The sequence below is a fragment of the Entelurus aequoreus genome, linkage group LG22 (genome assembly GCF_033978785.1).
Source record: "Entelurus aequoreus isolate RoL-2023_Sb linkage group LG22, RoL_Eaeq_v1.1, whole genome shotgun sequence".
Lineage (NCBI taxonomy): Eukaryota > Metazoa > Chordata > Actinopteri > Syngnathiformes > Syngnathidae > Entelurus > Entelurus aequoreus.
The window spans coordinates 45,367,500-45,374,659 of NC_084752.1; the positions used below are offsets into that span (position 1 = coordinate 45,367,500).

The 7,160-nt window shown below is 36.5% G+C and overlaps 1 protein-coding gene across 3 annotated transcripts in view; it reads right to left on the reverse strand.

The window, feature by feature from the left end:
- Nucleotides 1-7,160, reverse strand: part of LOC133639515 (cilia- and flagella-associated protein 251-like) — a 128,710-nt gene that overhangs the window by 44,648 nt on the left and 76,902 nt on the right. The window lies entirely within an intron of this gene.

Genomic DNA, 7,160 nt, shown 5'->3' on the forward strand with positions numbered 1-7,160 from the left:
AAATAAATTGCCAGAAATAACCAATTTGCTCAATTTACTTTTAACTCTATGTTATTATTAATAATTAATGATATTTACACTTAATTGAACGGTTTAAAAGAGGAGAAAACACGAAAAAAATTACAATGAAATTTTGAAACATAGTTTGTCTTCAATTTCGACTCTTTAAAATTCAAAATTCAACCGAAAAAAAGAAGAGAAAAACTTAAAAAAATAATTTATGGAACATCATTAGTAATTTTTCCTGATTAAGATTAATTTTAGAATTTTGATGACATGTTTTAAATAGGTTAAAATCCAATCTACACTTTGTTAGAGTATATAGCAAATTGGACCAAGCTATATTTCTAACAAAGACAAATGACTATTTTTTCTAGATTTTCCAGAACAAAAAATTTTTTTAAAAATTCAAAAGACTTTGAAATAAGATTTAAATTTGATTCTACAGATTTTCTGGATTTGCCAGAATAATTTTTTTGAATTTTAATCATAATAAGTTTGAAGAAATATTTCACGAATATTCTTCGTCGGAAAAATAGAAGCTAAAATGAAGAATTAAATTAAAATTGATTTATTATTCTTTACAATAAAACATTTTTTTACTTGAACATTGATTTAAATTGTCAGGAAAGAAAAGGAAGGAATTTAAAAGGTAAAAAGGTATATGTGTTTAAAAATCCTAAAATCATTTTGAAGGTTGTATTTTTTCTCTAAAATTGTCTTTCTGAAAGTTATAAGAAGCAAAGTAAAAAAATGAATGAATTTATTTAAACAAGTGAAGACCAAGTCTTTAAAATATTTTCTTGGATTTTCAAATTCTATTTGAGTTTTGTCTCTCTTAGAATTAAAAATGTCGGGCAAAGCGAGACCAGCTTGCTAGTAAATAAATACAATTTAAAAAATAGATGCAGCTCACTGGTAAGTGCTGCTATTTGAGCTATTTTTAGAACAGGCCGGCGGGCTACTCATCTGGTCCTTACGGGCTACCTGGTGCCCGCGGGCACCGCGTTGGTGACCCCTGAACTAGAATATAAAACATGTTTTCACCTTTTTTTTTGTTAAGTACATAACTCCACATGTGTTCATTCATAGTTTTGATGTGACAATCTACAGTGTAAATAGTCAATAAAGTAAAGAAAATGCATTGAATGAGGAGAAGGTGTGTCTAAACTTTTGGCCTGTACTGTAAATTGATATCGGCCGATTTTTTTTACAACTACAACAAAAATACATCAGCAGATACAATATATTAGGGTTGGTAAAAAAAAAACTGATTAATTGCAATTAGGGATGTCCGATAATATCGGCCTCAGCCGATAAATGCGTTAAAATGTAATATCGGAAATTATCGGTATCAGTTTTTTATTATCTGTATCGTTTTTTTTTTATTTTTATTAAATCAACATAAAAAACACAAGATACACTTACAATTAGTGCACCAACCCAAAAAACCTCCCTCCCCCCATTTCTTTCTGTTATCAATATTCTGGTTCCTACATTATATATCAATATATATCAATACAGTCTGCAAGGGATACAGTCCGTAAGCACACATGATTGTGCGTGCTGCTGCTCCACTAATAGTACTAACCTTTAACACTTCATTTTACTCATTTTCATTAATTACTAGTTTCTATGTAACTGTTTTTATATTGTTTTACTTTCTTTTTTATTCAAGAAAATGTTTTTAATTTAGTTATCTTATTTTATTCTTATTTTTAAAAAGTACCTTATCTTCACCATACATGGGTGTCCAAATTAGGCGTAATAATGTGTTAATTCCACGACTGCATATATCGGTTGATATCGGTATCGGTTGATATCGGTATCGGTAATTAAAGAGTTGGACAATATCGGAATATCGGATATCGGCAAAAAGCCATTATCGGACATCCCTAATTGCAATCCTTATTTGGACTAAAAAAAATCAAAAAACAATTTTTAATTAAAAAAAAAAAGTTTTTAATCTGTCCTGTCCAGCCACTCGGGCAAATCATATCTTTGATGTAGATGCCCATATCTGCATATTTACTTTAGAAAATACAAGTGTTGGATATTTCTATTATTGCCTTATTTGTATTTGACTTTATTAAAAGGTTTGGGAAGCATTTTATTTATAAAAAAAAACAAACAAAAAAAACAGTTTTCTTTTAAGTGGGATAAAAATGGATCAGAGTAGATCATCTATTTTATGGAGGAATGCAGTCAATCATAGAACTGGCACTCAATGTTACTAAAAAGTAGTGATTTTGAATCAAAAATCGTTTTGAATGGAGAATCGATTCTGAATCAAATCGTTACCCCCTAAGAATGGTATTGAATCGTGTGGTGCCCAAACATTCACAGCCCTACAATATATACACATCTGATATCAGTATTTCGTATTAAAAAAATAAAAACATTGTGATAAGTAGAGAGTAAGTTAGTAGTATAAATAGTACGGGTGTAACGGTATTGTTGATACCACGGTATTTGGGTTTCAAAGTCAAAGACAAGTGGAAGGAAATGGATGGATGGATGGATGGAGGGTAAATCCTCAATCCATTTTCAACTTCTTGTCTCTCTGGATGTGGCGGGCCTATCCAGCTGCACTCGGATGGAAGGAACCGTACATCCTGGACAAGTCATTGATCGTCACCCAGAAAATATATTTGAAGCCAGCGAAGCTAAAACATCAGTTTGTGAGGTATTTACATTATTAATAGTTAAATTGTTAATCTGAGAAATAGCATTTTCCAAACTGATGTAAACATGTCCACTGTGGAGGACATAGCTTCTCAGAAAGTAAAAGTTGAAAGACACTTAAGTGAACATTATTGTTTTTAAACTGGATGTTTACATTGTCACTCTAAAGACACTCAACTGTAAGTTGTTTGTTTTAATATTTGCACTATTCTTTACACTTAAAGTACATGTTTGTATTAGGGTTGTACGGTATACCAATACTAGTATAGTACCGCGATACTAATGAATGATATTCGGTGCTATACCACCTTTAAAAAGTACCGGTCCCCCCCAACCCCCTCCCTCCCTTTATTTTAACGGGCATGACAGCGTGTTGTCATGAGCAGAGGAGCATGTTCGGCAGCGCACACACACAGAGTACTTATAAGCAGACACTGTGTAGACAGAAAAGCACAAATCGTACACAGGACTAGCTGCCCTGATGGATCTAGCAGAGGGATCTGGTATGATACAACTTGAATCAGCCCTTGAGAGAAGAGTGACAGAGGAGTGCCTTTCACTCTTCAATATAGATGGGTCTATTCGCAAGACTGAAGAGCAAGTTGCTAAAGCTTTTCACCCTAGAACCAGTTCCTTGTAGACATGGGTCTGATATGGCGGCTTGCCACCCCCACACCTGAGGATCGGGAGGCTAGGAAGCGGGATGGTTCAGAGTACTGCTGGATTGACTACCTGTATAAAATCTGCGCAATCACCTTCTCACGCCAGGCCAATGCTTACCTCCTCATTCTCATCAATGACAAGTATGACCTTCCTTTCAACATCAAAGATGATGAACATGATTGTCGAGCAGCAAAACATCCACACGTCTCAAATGTTATCCCGAAACCCCAAGACCGGTTCCCAGGTGTGTCTGAATTCAGTGAACTCATAGTCAACTCAGGAAACAAGGTCAGACTGCAAACAGTTGTGAAAGAAGAGCTGAGAAAACCAGCTGGTCAAGTGCAGGGTGATGTGATATATACTGTGAGGGTGAGGTGCCAACCAACCTCAGCACTGGCATGGCTAATGGAGACTATGTCTTCAAACATCCAGAGGCAGACACAATGCTGCTCTCTGCACTAGACCTGTTGTTTTAGACTGCGGACACACAGATGTATTTGTTCAAGCAGCTTATGTATCCCAACAAATCAGAGGTGATCCACTGATCCATGCTGTCTGAAGAGGTTGCAGATATCGTCATACCTCTCCATGTGATCACCGGCAGTGACCACACCTCAGGCTTCTATGGGCATGGAAAGAAGAAGGTGTTGGAGAAGGTGATGGTTGTTCCTGAGGCAAGAGAGCTCCTGGTACGAGTGGGTGAGAGTCTGGAGTTAGCATTTGTCCTCTCGATTGTTTACGCAGAGAGCGCAGATGTTACGTGTGTTCAGGCTCGAGCTTCAAAGTGGCACAAATTGAAGAAGAAGAGTACGATTGGTCTCCCACCTGATGAGAACTCTTTGGATCTTCATGTGGAAAGAACAAACTAGATCACATATTGCCAGCTCCATTACAGCCTTCCCCCATTGGCCATGGCTGGGAACTAGCGGCCAGTGTGTCATACCCTTCCTCCCTTGCCTCAGCAGCTCATATCTCATGACTGCCCAAATGAGAGCAGCAGTTATGATGAATGGAGTCAGTGTGGAGAATCAACAGATTCTGATGAAGAATAGTGATTATGCCTCCGGTTCTCAAGAAACATCAACAAGTTGTTACATTAGCCTATATTGTTTTCTTAGCTTTATTTACATCCACCCCTACTCTTTGTTTCTGTAGTGTTTTCTACCAGCCTTTGCTCTCCACCTTATTTCCTTTTATTTTTACAATATCTTTGATATATGAAATTATAGTTTCAGTTTGACAGTATATGGTTCAGTTGCTGTGTTAGCCAGAGAGAGATGCCGCTGCCTTCAAATCTGCCCTTAAGGCCGTTAGGCTGTTTATTGTTGTATTTCTGGGAGGAAAAAAAATTACAAAAAAAAGAAGAATAAAAAAAAACTCCCTTTTGACTGTTCACCTTGAGCTTGAGTACCTCAGTGAACCCTGAGAGCTATATGCCAGTAGGAGGAAACTCCTAGCAGGTTTACCAAACCGGACAGGTCTAAGATGAGAGGTCCGACAAAGCACAGTCAGACAACCTTGCATTTGGGGCCAATAACACACAGGGGTATTCATAAGAAAATTTAAAAAAACACAATTTTAAGCTCAAAACTGGCAGTCATCTTGGATTTGAAGATCAAAAATAGGTCATATCATTACATAACCACCAAATATGTATTCCTTGACCAAAATAAGCTCTGAAATCATGCATTGTGCATCATTGTAGGTCAAACCATTCAAAAGTTAATTACCACTGTGGCCATCTTGGATTTTGGGCTCTCGCGAAGTTTGCCCGCCATTTCGAAAATACATCCCGGCCATTTTAGTAACCCTCCTAGATGACAAATGTATTGAGGAACGGACCTTTCCTCTCCACGGTCACGGAAATGTCTTAGTTGACCCAACTACATGGCATCTGCTTGTGTTGTTGTGAACGACATCATGGATGTAAGATCAATGTACAAACAATCACACACCCATAACACATCTCATCTGCTTGTGTTGTTGTGAACGACATCATGGATGTAAGATCAATGTACAAACAATCACACACCCATAACACATCTCATCTGCTTGTGTTGTTGTGAACGACATCATGGATGTAAGATCAATGTACAAACAATCATACACCCATAACACATCTCATCTGCTTGTGTTGTTGTGAACGACATCATGGATGTAAGATCAATGTACAAACTGGACGGCAGTTGTTCTTTTTTTATCTACAAACTGGTCGAGTTCAGAACAGCAGCGCACTTTCCTCTTCACAATAACAGCGCTGAGCACAACAGCTGATCTGACGGTGCTAACAAAATAAAGGTTTAAAGAAAATACCTTACACATAATGTTTAATGGGCTTAAAGCGCGTATTGATACATTTATACATTCATGCTTTGACTTAAAACACTGAGATGTATTACACCAATTAATGTATGGATTTTTGCATTTAATACAATTTCAAATGACACAAAAAGCACACACTATATGGTGGTAATGTGTAAAAGGTAATAAAGCATTATTTAAAAAAATGTAACTGATAAAACAAATTTTAATTTATGTTTCATGTTTTTCATGTTTCATGTTGTCATTAAAATGTATTGTTTTTACTATTATTGATTATAATTACATAACGTTTACTTATTTATTACTCACTTATATCCTTGTATTTAAAGTTGAGCTTTGGTGGCATTATAAATACTCGTGTTTTCAAACTGGTGAATGATCGTGTTATTCAATCCATCCATCCATCTTCTTCCTCTTATCCGAGGTCAGGTCGCGGGGGCAGCAACCTAAGCGGAGAAGCCCAGACTTTCTTCTCCCCAGTCACTTTGTCCAGGATCCCCAGGGATGGTCCCCCCCCCCCCCACCCCAACGTGTCCTGGGCCTTCTTGGTGGCCTCCTGCTGGTCGGACGTGCCCTTATCACCTCCAAAGAGATGCTTTCGGCGTTCGTTATTTAATAGAGATGTCCGATAATATCGGCCGGCCGATATTATCGGCCGATAAATGCTTTAAAATGTAATATCGGAAATTATCGGTATCGGTTTTTTTATTATCGGTATCAGGTTTTTTTGTTGTTTTTTTTTTTTTTTTTTAATTAAATCAACATAAAAAACACAAGATAGTGCACCAACCCAAAAAACCTCCCACACCCATTTACACATTCACACAAAAGGGTTGTTTCCTTCTGTTATTAATATTGTGGGTCCTACATTATATATCAATATATATCAATACAGTCTGCAAGGGATACAGTCCGTAAGCACACATGAGTGTGCGTGCTGCTGCTCCACTAATAGTACTAACCTTTAACACTTCATTTTACTAATTTTCATTAATTACTAGTTTCTATGTAACTGTTTTTATATTGTTTTACTTTCTTTTTTATTCAAGAAAATGTTTTTAATTTATTTATCTTATTTTATTTTATTAATTTAAAAAAAAAAGGACCTTATCTTCACCATACCTGGTTGTCCAAATTAGGCATAATAATGTGTTAGTTCCACAACTGTATATATCAGTATCGGTATCGGTTGATATCGGTATCGGTAATTAAAGAGTTGGACAATATCGGAATATTGGATATCGGCAAAAAGCCATTATCGGACATCCCTATTATTTAATATTTATCAAAATAATGGAGAATTGTATTTTTGCCATTATCGTCTAGCCCTACCTCACATACCAAAAAAGTAAACTGTGTGAATGTGAGCGTCAGTGTACGTTTGGCATCAGATCACACGGCTTCATACCTCAGAGGAGGCTGGAGCAAAATAACCTTGAGTGCCAGCAGAGTTCCAACAGAGAATAAAGAAGAAAACAATAGCTTTACCC